The sequence below is a fragment of the Coturnix japonica genome, chromosome 1 (assembly GCF_001577835.2).
Source record: "Coturnix japonica isolate 7356 chromosome 1, Coturnix japonica 2.1, whole genome shotgun sequence".
In the NCBI taxonomy this organism is placed as follows: Eukaryota; Metazoa; Chordata; class Aves; order Galliformes; family Phasianidae; genus Coturnix; species Coturnix japonica.
The window spans coordinates 27447067-27462582 of NC_029516.1; the positions used below are offsets into that span (position 1 = coordinate 27447067).

At 39.3% G+C, this 15516-nt stretch overlaps 1 protein-coding gene across 4 annotated transcripts in view; it reads left to right on the top strand.

The window, feature by feature from the left end:
- TMEM117 (transmembrane protein 117) overlaps positions 1 to 15516 on the top strand; it is a 192470-nt gene that overhangs the window by 165209 nt on the left and 11745 nt on the right. The window lies entirely within an intron of this gene.

Sequence of the window (15516 nt, forward strand, 5' to 3'; positions counted from 1 at the left end):
GGAGTATTCTGAGCCTGAGGAAACAAAAACAGTCTGTGTTTTCTTTTAAACACGTGACAGTGAGAGTACTGCTGTCTGGACTCTAAGCATGTAGCACTGCAAGTGCCTGTCCACTACCTCTCAAATGGTAGCTAATGTTATTGTAGGTGAACACCCTTGCCATCCCGAATAAATTTTGTAATGCATTTCTCATACCTAAACTGCTATGTGTAAGTGTGTGTTTTTAATCAATTCATTTTTTTGGTAAGTATAAATTACCCAAGACCCTCCAATATATATGTTTGAATGGGCACAGCAACTTCTCTAGCAGACATTTGTTCTGTAGGTGGGCCAGGAGAATTATAAATGATGCCTTTTCATTGCAGAATGAAAAAAAAAAAAAAAAAAAAAAAAAAAAGATAAAAGTACAGTTATAAACTGTAAGTTGAAAAATATTATGTAGAATACATAATTCACATAATGATTGTCCCTTTACTTCATACGAAGTAACCATATCATTTGGGATAACTCCTCCTTGAGGAATACTGTGAATGAACAGCTCATTCATTATCTTGACTTGGTGAATTGCTCTAAAACATCTCCTCTGATGAGAAAATTGATTTATCATTTCCTTAAACAATTGAAAATAATGCTTGAATTTTATATTTTCCTATGCAGATAGCCTCAAAAACTATCTGCATTATGTGAATTTGATTGGCTAAACAGACACCTCCCAAGAAACACATGCATCTGCCTCTCCTCTACATATGTACACATACAGAACCTGGCTTTAAAACCCACCTGATCTATTAATCACACTGAGAGAGTAATCACTCAACTGCTGTTACATAGCTCCCATGATTCATTGGTGCCAGCAATTAAAAGTTTTGGATTAAAAGTTTTTAACACTTTTATGTTTGGAAGTCCTGCATTTGCGTACACACAACGTACTGCATCTGGTGATGCCTGAGCAACAGCATCACTGAGAGAGGGCAATATATAGTTTTTCTAAACTTTTGTTGGGAAAATCCCCAAAACTGAAAATATGAAGGGCTCATTTAAGTCTACCACTTGTTGATAGATGCTAAGGAGAAAGTTAAGAAAGAAAATAGAGAGAGGAAAAGCAAGTACTGTCTTTATTAGCAAAGGTCATGCGGGTAGATGAACGGTAGAGGCAAATTTCTGAAAAAGCACATGTTGGAAGAGGTCTTCCCCTCCAAAAAGAGGGGCTCATGGGCACTTAAAATTGACCCCAAAGGAAATGAACTGTGAAGGGATAGGCGAGTGGTCTTCCAAAAAGAGCATTGGTGGTGAGGTGAAAAAGGGATTACTTGCAGAGCAAAAGCAAAGAGTGAGTAGGAAAGTCGCAGGAGGGCTTCCTTCAGAAGGGTCTGGTAGTTTGGATAAGCTTCTGCCAAGTGCTGTAAATATGCTGTCTTATCTCCACTGAATTTCCATACCTTTTGAGGTTGTCCACCCTTTTTCATCTGTCACTTTTTTAAAGCAATAATTCAGCATTTCCTTGTGATCAGCATAGTTGCTATATTTGGATTCACATCTCACTAAGAAAACACTTCAATTCATTCAAGGCACACCACCAGCCTGATTTTGTCTTTGAGGTTCAGAAAGACACCTTAACAACATTCTCTCTGCTCCCAAGGATTTTGACGGGAATAGTTTTAAAATTCAAACCAAACTGTTGTGTTTGTCAAGAGCAAGATGAGTTTGTGCAATTAGAACTTGGTTCACTGTGTTTTTGACAAGTTCTCCCAGGAGATTTCTAAACATTGAAAACCTTTTAGGATGAAGTTCATGTTTTCTGCATACAGTTGGCAGAGGCAGATATATCGCTCTGGTCTAAAAAGCTGAAATTGCGTTTTTTCTCTCTCACAGTCAGGAAGTGAGTTTTTGCATTGGGGTCAGAGAGGAGACTGTAGAAAAGAGTTATCTTCCCTAATTTTTATTCACATTTGAGGATATATTTTTGGATTTATGATTTTGTTCATTCCTTGAGGCATGTAATTTATGCACTTGTAACGTACAGAAGATACTACTTCGGAAGAAGGGACAGACGACTCAAGAAGAGTACAAGGATGTTGCTAGGTTATGCAGCCCACTATTTTAAAAGGTAACAAAAAGTGTTTTTACAAATACATTAACAACAAAAGGAGGGCTGAGAGAATCTACATCCTTTCTTGGTTCAGCCCCCTACAATCCAAGTGGAAACAGTTAGAGATTAGCTGTTCTGCCTGGATGGAATATACCCCCCAGACATGTCCAGGGGCCAGATGGGATCCACTCAGGGGTTCTGAGGGAGCTGGCGAAGGTGATAGCCAAGCCAGTTTCCATCAGCAGTTCTGGTCAACTGGAGAGGTCCCAGATGACTGGAGACTTGCTAATGTGATGCCAATCTGTAAGAAGGGTAGTAAGGAGTATGTGGGAACTTCAGGCCTGTCAGCCTGATCTCAGTGCCAGGGAAGGTTATGGAGCAGATCATCTTGGGTGTGATCACAGCATGTGTTGGATGGGGGATCTAGCCAGCATGGGTGCATGAAAATCGGGTCTTGCTTAGAATTATAAAATATTACAGAATTGAAAGGATTCTATGATACCCATTATGAGTCTGCAGTGTGCCCAGCTGGCCAATTAAGTCAATGGCATCCTGGCTTTTTATGAGTGACAGTGTAGACTAGGGAAGTGATCTCCCCTCTATATTTAGCACTGGTGAAGAGCCTGGAGTACAGGACTTATGGAATGTCTGAGGGAACTGGGATCATTTAGTCTGGAGAAGAGGAGGCTCAGTGGAGACCTCATTGCTCCTACAACTGCTTGAAGGAGGCTGTGGTGAGGTGGGGGTTGACCTCTTCTCCCAGGTAAGTAGATTCAGGATGAGAGGTAGTGGCCTCATGTTACACCAAGGAAGGTTCAGGTTGAGTATTGGGAAAAAGTTCTTCTCCAAAGGAAAGGTCAGTTATTGAAACACAGTGTCCAGGAAAGTGGTGGAGTCACCATCCCTGAAGGTGTTCAATAAATGTGTGGTTGTGGCAGTGAGGGGCATGGTTTAGTGGGCACTCTGGTAATGAGCTGACTAGATCACACACACAGAATCACAGAATTGTAGGGGTTGGAAGGGACCTCCAGAGATCATCGAGTCCAACCCCCCTGCCAAAGCAGGCTCCCTACACCATGTCACACAGGTAGGCATCCAGGGAGGTCTTAAATATCTCCAGAGAAGGAGACTCCGTCTTTTCCAACCTTATTGATTCTGTTATCCTATTATTCTACTAGAAGCATTTCCCCAAGGGATAAGAAAAGGAATGAATTTTTGCCATGAGTAGATTGGAAGGTGAGAGCTTAAGTAAATGCAATGATGATGTCACATCTACTCTCTGTAATGAGAGGATGTTTCATCTCTGAAATGCAGTGGATGACTAATGTAGTACTATGATCTATATGGGATATACAGCATAATAATCCAAGCAATAAACTAGTTTATTGTAGCCTCTTATTGAAAATAATAAAAGTGGTAGACCTGTATTTATGTAGGGATACTATTGTCTTCTTTTTTTTTCTCTTGAAATCCCCAATCAATGATGGAGAATAAAATGAAATAAGGGTATCTTATGACAAAGATTTTATGATGATTCTTAGCAAATGGTTTTTCCTGTAACTTTTCTTATGCATATTGAAAAGCATGTTTTTGTCTGATTCAGTAAATCATTTTGTAATTAAAGAATGTATCTCATAAAGTAGGAAACAACCTAATGTAATAGAGTAGCAGAATTTAATTCACTTCTGAAAATGCACTGCACATCATTTTGAGGTCTTGTTCCAGTGGTAAGTTCTATACTCACCAGAAAGTCGTCTGAGATAGGATCACTGCCAGTCTGAAAACCTCCCATTTTAGCTTTCAAACCTTCTAGTGTTAGACTGAGGATGCCTCAGAGCTGGACATCTCTTTCTACTTACCTAGATGGTTAACTAGCAACACCCAAATTCTGCTCAGGACATCAGTCTCTGAGAAAACATTGTAGGGTAGAAAACTCTCTGACATGGCAAGCTGCTAAGCACTCTGAGGTGGCTCAGTTCATCAGACATGCATGTGGATGGAGTCCAGTCCAAATTTACCTTAACTCTGCAACTAGCCTCCTCCAAAAACATTTGGGGAAACAGTACATGGCTCCTTCTATTTATGTGACTTTTCAAGCAGAACATCACCGATGGAATACATCAACATTTCTTTGAAATGCTTGAAAGAAGACTGACAGGCAATCACCATTGCTCTGAAAGATTTCTTTCTACGGGGCAAGACATTTCCACAGGGCAGTACCTCTTTGCTTCACCCCTTCATCTCCAGGTAATGTCATCCAAAATGTCTGTCACCGGCTGAGGAATCTTCATGGCTACTCTGCTCACAAAGTAGGTGAAGAAAACAGAAGAAATTACAAAGAACAGTTTTAGTTCTGTGGTCAAATATCATTTGTTTTCATGGATTTATACTTTCTGTTAAATTTTCCAGTCCATTTGTATCAGAAGGCTGGACCATTCCATTTACATCCTATTGAAATATGTAGTGGCTTGTGATGAGTTGTAATTTCAGGTTGCCAAGGAAGATGCTCTCATTTGATGAGGATGTACCAGAGCAGCTCCATGGGCATTCTTCTGTTTATCTTTTGGATCTGGTGTGGGAGACAAGAGAAAATGCCTCACATGATTACTGGAATTATTATAATCAATGGTAAAATGCAGGTAGATCACTGCAAACATAGAAAAGGTATTCAGAGGTCATTAGACCAGACATCATTGATAGTTTGGGCTTACATATTCTGAAAAGGAATCACTGAATCAAAGAATACAGAACTGTGGGGGTTGGAAGGGACCTCAGGAGATCATCAAGTCCAACCCCCATGCCAAAGCAGGTTCCCTACACCAGGTCGCATAGGTAGGCATCCAGGTGGGACTTGAATATCTCCAGAGAAGGAGACTCCACAACCCACCTGGGCAGCCTATTTCAGTGTTCCATCACCCTCACCATAAAGAATTTCTTTCACACATTTGTGCGGAACTTCCTGTGTTCCAGTTTCTGTCCATTTCCCCTTGTCCTGTCTCCACACAATGCTGAAATGAGTCTGGCCTTGCTTTTGCCCCCCACACCTTACATATTTATAGACCTGGATCAGGTCCCCTCTCAGTCTTCTTTACTCAAGGCTAAACAGACCCAGTTCACTTAGCCTTTCTTCATAGCGGAGATGCTCCAGGCCCTTCACCATCTTTGTGGCCCTCTGCTGGACTCTTTCCAAGAGATCCCTGTCTTTTTTGCACTGGGGAGTCCAGAACTGGACACAGTAGGAACTTAATTGTGAGAAGGGATGTCTGCTTTGTAGCATGCGTGGACAAGTCTGGATTGATCCATGGTACTTCTGAAGTGGGACTCAGCTGAATTTCCCAGAGCATAAGAAGATCTGGAAGATCAAAGCAACTAAATGTGGGTGACTGTAAGATCTCAATGCTAGTTCCCACCATGGTAAATGGAAATCTAACCCACACAGTCAATAAATGGTAGAAACCTATTTGGCAATATGTATAGTGCAAATTAAAATGGACAAAATAAACATTTATATAACATACATCTATTTTCACTTGTATTGTAGATTGTTGGTTAACATTTGAAGGCATGTTCCAGAGATGCCGACATATGAGTGACGCTGATTTTATTTCTATATGCACACCTGCTCAGCTTTCTGTGTTTCCTCGTATCTTCTTTTGCTACCCAGATGTGTTTACGTAAAGTCTATGGAAGCATAATGTACACATTTTGTACTGACACCCCAACTGACACCAAACAAATAACAACTTGTGGAACAGATGTGCCTAATGGCCACAACACATTCTTGAAAGCTAAAATTGGGGCTTAGAGGGAGTGTGGAGGAGGACTTCAGGAATGCAGTATGTTAATGTGCTGTTGAAGGCAACACATTAGCAAGTACAGTATGCTGCTGCTAATCCTATTAACTAGAACTCAGGGCACAGAAAATGTTAGCTTTGAGTAAAATTAAAAAATAAATTAAAAAATAAAAAATAAAAATAAAAAAGAGAAGGATCTGGGAAAGCTAGATGCCAGATGTATTTTATATTACTGTTGTTTCTGAAGCTAAAACTTCGGTTGCAGATAACCAGGTTTTGGAAAGTAAGCCTTTCTTCTATCAGTGCCTGCACAGTTGTCTTTTTCTTTGCTCACATATTAAAACCAGTATTTTTCTTAGCAAATTTATGAGAATAAATTTGGAAGAGACTTATTATTGTGTGCACTTCTTTTTAAAGGAAAAGGAATAAGGAATTTGCACTGACTTTTTTGTGAAACTCACATTCAAATACGTTTTTCCATTCGTTCTGTGTACATCCGGACTTTTTAATTTCTGTAAGAGAGGCTGTGGATGCTCCTTCCCTGGGGGCTTTCAAGGCCGAGTTGGATGGGACCCAGGGCAGCCTGATCTGGTGGGTGGCCAACCCTGTCCACAGCAGGGCATTGGAATTGAATTATCTTTAAGACTCCTTCCATCCCAACCCATTCTATGATTCTATGAAATGCAACAAATTATCCTGTTTCTTTTCTTCAATTGAAAATGAATATCACTGTTTTGCTGCTGTTTACTGCATGTTGTGTTTACTGCACTAGCACATGTTATTTATGGTTACAGAAATAACAAAAACTGAGCAAATTGGTCTAAAAATGTCCCTTCCGACTTGATTCTAGAATGTGTGTAGAACCATAAAGGCATGCTTATACTGTTTGCATCTAGCCCCAGATTTGCTTAAAGCATATGATAGTAGAATTCTTCAGAGCATGTATGAGCTGAAGGAATTTTGTTGAGGACAGAACAGCTCTTCAGTCATACATTCCTAATGTTAAGGCAGCTGATTTACTTTTCATGTACAGTGAGAAACATGTAATAGCATAACATATAATCCTCTTGCCCATGATATCCTTAGTTTCTAAAGCATCATTTTTTTATGTTGCAAAGCTCAAAGCAAGGAAAATATCTGCTCAGGTATTTTACTGCAAATCTCTCTTCTTGGATTTAGGCAACACTAGAAAACACCATTAAGATTAGTATATCAAGCAACAAGCAACAAGGAAATTTACATATGTGGATATTATATGTGGGTATTTGGAAAGAAAAAGAAGGATATTTTAATACAGCTGAAATTAACTGGAGACAGCAGCATCAATGCAAAATTACTTTGGAGCTCTAAACAGAGCTTACCATTCCCAAACAGATACAAGTGGCATTAGCATTAGTTTTTGCAAATCCTGAAATGCTCCAGATGTCATATTACTGCTCAGCACAATGCAAGGGTATGTGTATGAGTGCGTAGGTACTCATATTGTTGGAAGTGATTTCATAGCAATACATTTAAAATTTATTTTTATTCCCCAAATCATAGTCAGACTTCAAGGATACCAGAAAGATTAATCATAAAGATTTGTCATAATTGATTTCCCTTGACTGCAAGCCGTAGACTCAAGAAATCAGCAAGTATATATTAGTGAAACTTTGTTTCTCTTGTTCACCACAAAAATGGCTTTCATGAAATGTGTCACTGAGGGAGTTAGAAATCATTATGGCCAACTTGGCTAACTTACTGGTGGCTTGGGGAAGTTTTGCAGAGGAAACAAAACACAGGTGCTTTGTAGGAAGTTTCTGTCAGATATACAGCATTGGAACATTATTCCTTCATTTAGCAGCTTATCCAACCCAAAAATTAACTGGAAAATCTCTCACTAGTGTTTCTCATCCAAACAAGTTACCCGACCAATGTTTGTTATAACCAAGGCTAATAATGAGTAAGACAGTAAAGCAAATTAAAAAATTTGGAGAAACTCAGACTCAAAACAGAACATTTACTTTTGAGTAGCTTTGTTTAATTAGTATCTTCAGCATTTGTGAACAGATCAGCAACAGGCAAGAGGGAACTGAAAGAAAGATGAGTGTCACAATGTCCCTGACCTCATATTTGCCTGGTGGACATCTTCCTAGGACATCCTGGGTGTGCATAGAGGCCATGCTTAGTGATGTCTATATCACCCCAGCAAGGAAAAGGTTGCTTCCATGCTCTTCCTAGATTCCTCTTTAAAGGCTGAGAGTGCTGGGTCTGTTCATCCTAGAAAAGACTGAGATAGGATCTGGTTAATGTTTATAAATATCTGAAGCATGGGGAGCAATTGGATGAGGCCAGACTCTTTTCAGTGGTATGTAGTGATAAGACAAGGAGCAGTGGCTTGAAACTGGAACATAGGAAGTTCCACACAAATATGCAGGTCTCCTTTACAGGGAGGGTGACAGAGCACTGGAACACACTGCCCAGAGAGGTTGTAGAGTCTCCTTCTATGGAGATATTCAAGACCTTTCTGGACCTCTACGTGTACAACCTGTGGGAAACCTGTTTAAGCAGGGAAATTGGACTTGATTTCTAGAGATCCCTTCCAACCCCTGCAATTCTGTGATTCTATGACTCCTGTGAGTATCTAAAACTTGAAGTGAAGCCATGAGGAAGAACAGTTTTTGTCCTCATAGGGAAAGCGCAACCAGGCTATTCCTGGTGACTACACAGATTGTCTAAAAATGTGAGATCTTGTATCCACCCTTCCTAGTGCACTGGCTAGTTATCAAACACATGTTTTTTTCTATTGCAAAAGAAATAATTGATAACCATTTATTCTCCACACTACTAGCAATACTTGTCCTACTGAGGAACTAGTAACTGTCATTAAAGATGGGGCATTATGTTGCTAACTGATGTTCAAAGACAACCAAAACACAACTCTGATCCTAGAGCACTTTCTGGTCAAAGAAAAGTCAAGTTAAATCTGCATGGAGTCGTGGGTGTAAGCAGTAGTGACATCATTTGTCAAGATGACAGGTAATCTTGGATGCCTAATGCATGACATCCTCGTGTTTTCTCACAGGGGGCAAGGAGTCATAGAGGAGAAAGCTCTGTGCTGATAAAGAACCACAAAGAAGAGAAATTCTTTAAATAGCAAAAATAATCATTGCTTGAACTTATGTATAAACTGGTAGAAGGAGCAGATATCAGATAAGGAGTCTGTACCAATGGCTGTGAAAGATCTAAAGGGATTTGAATATGAAAAGAAGTAGCCTATATTTTATCTGATCAAAGAATGGCGTGGCTGAAGAAACAGACTAGAAAAATGTTCTCTGCAGCAGTATTTATCAGTGGAGAACTGAACTTGTCAAGTCCAGAGGAAAGAATGCTGATGTAACTGAATAGCAAATGATGAGAGCCTCAATAAGAATTTTAGCTGTGAGGTTTGATAGGAATTGTCATATCTGTAATATGTTATGCAGAAAAGATCTGCAATATCAAGGCATTACCAGGTTGTGAGGAGTGAACTGAGGATGATACCTGAGTTATAGTCACAGGGGAAAGAAAGAAGGAATGCTGTCTGTCACAGAACAGCCATCTGCCAGTGCAGATAGGCATGGCTACAGGTCTTTCAGGAAAATGCAGGCATTTCTTGTTTTAGGCAGTCTGAAATTTTGTGATTGCTTTGAGCTTGCTCAAGAAAAGCTGAAGACCAGTTCTGACATTTTAGTAACAAGAAGCACTGTTTTTGAGAACATGTGCATACGTGCTTTGTCTTTGTTCAAAATGTATTAATAAAGTAAAATCAAAGTGCAAAGACATAGAGCTTGTTTGGAATCTGGAGGGCATGGTGATTTTTTATTTTAAATGAGCAGAAATAGACAGTAGATTGAATTACTCTAATGATCTTTTATTGAAAGCAATCATTCAAGTCCAAGCACAAAAAATAAAGGGAGTATCAGTTGCTACTTTGACTCACAGGGAGGTAGTTGCTGCTATCCTACTAATATCTCCTCAGATAGATGAGAAATAAGTGAGGGTTGTAGTGGTGGTTCTAGAGAAATGCCACTTCTAGAAGGCAAAGACTGAGGAGGACAGTAGTGTAAAGATGATGGAGAACAACAACAAGGTTGTGGGTACATCCACACCTTGCCTTGAAGTGCAGTGCAGAAATACCTTTCTATTGGAATGCACTGTCTGGAAACAGAAATTAGAGAAATTCAGGGCAGAAGCAAACCAATTCTCCAGAGTGTTTTCTGAGAGCATATTTCAATACTGAGGCAGTCATTCAAGTGTTAGAGTGGATTTTCTGTATTTTGAATTCTTCACAAATAAGTGATGAAAGATGTAGCTACGTTTGCAATTAGGGGCTTTGTGCCACGGCTCCTAGTGGGGTTTTATGATTGTTATTGCCAATAACAATTCAAGAAGGTGAAGCATAAACAGTTGAACAAATCAAATAACACTTTCTGCCCTTGAAAACTGTGAATAGATTAACACTGATAGAACCAACATGGACCTTCAGGTCCTCTGAATAATAATTTGTCACGCTTCACTTTGAGTGATAAGTAGCCTCACTAAAGCCATACAAGCATACATGCAGGCAAGGTTAAGAGTAGCTGGGTATTCTTGGTTTAGTGAAGGATGAAAATTGCAATGGCTATCAAACTTCCTTTCTAGTAAAATATGATACTTGCAAAGAGCAGGAGGCCAGAAACTGAGCTGTAAATTTGATACCATAGGCATAACAGTGAGTGAGTTCTGGTTGTGGCTGGTGACTTCCCTTGTTATGTATATTGATGTATTAAAATTGTGTTTGTGTTTTAGCAGCTCACAGCTGCAGAGATCACTGTGAGCTGCAGCTCCAAATGAAGTTAGAGATAACCACAGAGGATTCAGGTCTTTGTCTCTGAATTCCAGCTGCTCATTTCTTACTTCAAACACTTGCAAAAATTTATAGACATTGCTTGTCATTAAATCTCGTCTATCTGCTTGCCTTACCACACTCTGAGAACTGAAACAAAGCTGTCTAAGAGATGCAAAGATACCTGAACACATAAAGCCTCCAACCTGATAAGTTAAAAGGATTTTTATAAATTAAATAAAAATTGCTATTGGCAGTTTCTGGAACAGAAACAAATATGCACATTCTTATGTGAATTTCCTGAATTCTTTCCCTCTGCTTTTTCTTTATTTATCCAAAGGGGTTTAAAGTGTGAATGTGTTCCTAGCATTAAATACAGCACATATTCTTACTACTTAAAGCAGAAATACTCAGTGTGCATTTGTCCTCTTTCATGATTACATCTGAATAATGTTTATATTATTTTTGCATTATTTTGTAGTTACTGGGTATTGAATATCCTCTGAGCTACACAGAAGCAAGATGAAAGCATGGCACATTTGGTTGCCATTAATCATTACCATCTTTTAATCCCAGCCTAACCTTCTCTGATGCAGTTTCTCTTGGGTGGAGAAGTGCTGGATGCTGTGGAACATGGGATCATGTGTGTATAAAGCATGGGGTGCTGGGGGCCAGGATAGAGCTTCTTCTAACATTTACTTTTCCCAGATGATGGCAGAGAATGACCAGATTTTATCAAAAAGTGTGGCTTTGATGCTCGGCTACCATTGCTGTTATATCTTTACTTGAAGAGATGCCAAGTCAGTGTCCCCATTTGCACTGCAGTACCTTAAACCAGTACATGGTATTGTGGCAGAAAGCGTGTGCATTTGTTTGTCTTGGAGAACTGGAAGCAAAGGGGAGAAAATCAAAATATCACGGCCTCATTCTTTGCAGCATCTATTTTTATTGCTGTGCTTGTGGATTTAATGAAGTAGGTGATGGAAATCAGAGGTGCTCTCTTTGCCCACTGCAGCACTAGGATGAACACCTTGGTGATCTTAAATTTATCCTCTGGCTGCCCTTCCCTCATGACTGCAGAGTGAAATGAGGCAATAACCTCATTTGATTTGCACATCCCACAAAACTTGCCAGTGAGGCTGGAGACCTCTCTACAGCTGATTTAAGTCTCATGGTGCTGGGTTGGCTTTTTCTTCACAGGCTGCACAGAAGTATTCTGCAGAACCCCAAGGTTGGAAAATGCAGAAGTAGATGAATCTGAGAAACTTGAGGCTGACAAATTTAAAGAGGGATACAAACATGTAGTTCAAGCAGTATGAGGGGGGCAAATGTGAGTTACCAGTACGTCTATACAAATTTGTTTTTCAAACAGTGCAAGTGGAGATATGGTCTAAATGAGGTGTTTCGGGCACAGTTTCCAATAAGATCATAGATACAGCAAAATACAGGCACCTCATTGGTGAGGACTAAAGCTGATCAAGTGGATTTCATTTAATCATGAGCTGAGAACTTCAAGAATGTGATGTATGTTAATTATGTTCCACAGGTAAACACAGACTGATAGCACAGACAGAAATCAGATCCCATGGAAAGAAAATACCATGTGTGAAGGCATGACATAGAACTAAGTTGTATTTCAAAGAGGGAAGCATTTAGATTTTGGACTTGCACATTCAAGCTATTAGTGTATCTATTAGGAAATGATGCAGTTGACTCCCAACAGGCATCTGGAATTTTTTAGAAAACTGATTTTCTGGGTATTATTCAAGTTGTCTTTTGTTGATTAGTGAAGAAAACATTTTTAAAAAATAGCAAAGTCAGAAGTCTTTGGACAACAGTTTCTTGGAGTCAAGATGGCAAATGCTTTGTTAGTTTGGATTTGTCAACCTGATACTGAAATTAGCTAAGAAAGTTAATAATCACCAGCTTTTCTCCTTGATAATAATGCGTTCATGTTTGCAGATGGTGCATATGCATTCTTACTTATCAAATCTATGAGCCAGATAGAGCTCCAAAGGCCATTTGATTTAGTAAACTGAAGCTTCATTCTTCTAAGTGTTGTGGCTGTAGTGACCTTCATGGAAGCCAGTAGGTGCAACTCATTATTTTAGTTGCTTTTGTTGTTGTTGTTTTTAATATTACTTTCAGATGCATTTTCTTGTTTTTGTTTTATTTATTACTGTTATTTTACATTTTATTTCTTTGTTTCCACTTATTCTGAGTGGGTTTTATAATCACTCTGTGAGAGGTTTTACACTCAAACCTTTTTTGTGGCCATAGAAGAAACATACCTTCTAGATATAGCCAAGACTTTATTAGTAGCATCCTTTAAATTTTAACAGTGTAATCCGGTAACTATTATTAGTTGACTTCTAATTCTTACAAAAAATATTTCAGTAGTAGTACTAATGTTAAAATTGTTATATGCACACTTAGATTCTACCACTTTTCACGGTGCTTTGTTCACCATCTGTTGCTACTGCAGGCCCTGAGGTCAGTGTTTCAGGCTGGTGGGGGTCGGGGACCGTTCCAGCATGTTATTGGCATCTGGAGCCCTTCCCTGGGATGGATGTGATTTTCGTGTTAATGGCTTATTTTTCCTCACTCTAGGATCATTTTATGCTTGCTAACATAGACCTTGCTTTTTCTTCACTGGTCTGAAGATCCAAGTTATGACCAAATTTACCATGCACAGTTCCTTTCGTGTACATTAAATACTACTTCTTTGTTCTCTTTGTTACATTTAAATGCAGCTTTGTCCAGATCCAGGTCTGGATTTCTTTAGCATAGCAAGGTCATTTGTTTATAACCATAGGGTCTCCATTGCCAGTGCCCATCTTTATCATTCCACACCTGTACCCTCTGCACTGAAGCTGCAAAGCTGTTTGTTGTCATCACCAATGGAAACCACAAATTATGGGGTTACAGGATAACAGAGGTCATGACAATTCCAGCATGCTTTGCACAGTGTGGAGTGTATATACAGAAAATGTGAACTATTGTACCACATGAAAGGTACCTGTAATTCAGAGTATCAAATATTTTTTTTTCTAATGGGCTTTCCAATCACCTTCTTTTTATAATGTAAATAGGAGCAAGCTATTGGGGTTGGATCTCTGTTTTCATTTGATTGAGGAAATATTTTCCAGTCTCAGTAATGGTTTGCTAAAACAAATAATTCAGTATTTTCCAGATCTGGCAGAGCTGACATTCTAGTCACTGATCATTAATATCATCAATAAAATATGGGTGCAAAAACACAGTCCGATACAAAATTCTGTCTAATGGAATTTAATCTGGAATTCCACAAAAAGCAGTAGGAGCACTGGGGCAAGGCAAGAGCAGGAGGCCAGATTTGTAATTCTCTGTTTACTTATTTCTAATTCCCCATTTGTGTTTTCTTCAGGAATATGTAATTTATTTATTTTCTTCTCCCTATTCTTATTTCTTCCTGGATGAGAGTATGTTTGAGTTACCCTGAGATACGAGTCCAGAAATGTGTATTAGGAACCATGAACTGAGGGAGCACACCCATAAAAATTAATCTTTAGGCACTTACTGAATGTCTCCCAAATCTAAGGGGATGTTTGTAGATGCTGCATAAGGGATTATGCAGCTGGGCTGCTATTACCATACCTGATGACCAGGAGAGCATGCTTTGTGTTTGTGATAAGGGAAGATGAGAACATCCTTATTTTCTCTTATCTTCTGCATCTGTAAATTGGCACTTTCTCTATCGCTCTGGACACTGAAAACCAGGTACAGTGGCTCAGGGCTTCTTCTCAGGTATATTCCTGTTAATCCATTTAGCTCAGTATCAGAATATGTTAGCACAAACCAGCCTCTGTTAGTGTTTGGGCCATGCTAAATTCCCTGCTGGTAAAACCCACTCATTCGTTTCCCTTCCACCACTGAGAATGTTGGAACCGTTCAGCAGTTCTTGCATATTAAATCATATGCAAAGGAAGCAGGAGCTATTTACAGAGCTCCTTCCATTTCAGATTCCTTTTTCTTGCTGTCAGTAATTCAAGTGTGGGTTGCACTAACTGTGGGATACACATCCAGGTGCATGTATGGGAACAGGGCCAGTATGTTTTTAACAGCCTGCAGAACACCAGGTAACCACCCAGCAGTAATTATACTGACTCCCGCAATATTGCTGGACTTCTAAGTTTTGGCTGTAATGAGCCATGCTATTATACCCATTTTCAAGTGATCAGTGGTGGGTACAGATAACCAAATGGAAAATTCCTCTAAATGCAGCTCCTCCTCAGCTGAGTTATCACATGCCACCAAAATATGCATAATAATAGGTAAGAGCTTCCACATTTCCAGCATTACTTTGTCAGCTGAAATATCTCAGCAGAGAAAACTGTGCCTGGATCGATTCAGGCAGATTATGCTGAAGGATCTTCACTTGCAGAGAATGCTTATTTAGATGTATTATGGGCAGATGCTGAAAACAACACCTATGCTGAGCGAATTGCAAGTATGAAAGACTTGAGGGGACAGACCTCTGTCAATCTCTTACCTGTAAATTGTTTGCCAGATTAGGAACAGAAGTTGTAACTTTTATTTCAAGGGTGCTGTAATTAGTTACATCATGAACCAATTCTTTTTACACGGTGTTATCTACAGGTGCTCATATACTCGGACAATTTTATGCTGTCGGCTGGTGCAGTGGGCTCATTATTGTCATTCTAAAGTGAACTTTTAAACGTGTAATTACATGGAGCTGAAGTAAAAATCATACTGTAATAGCTAGTATAAACAAGATATTCAATTTC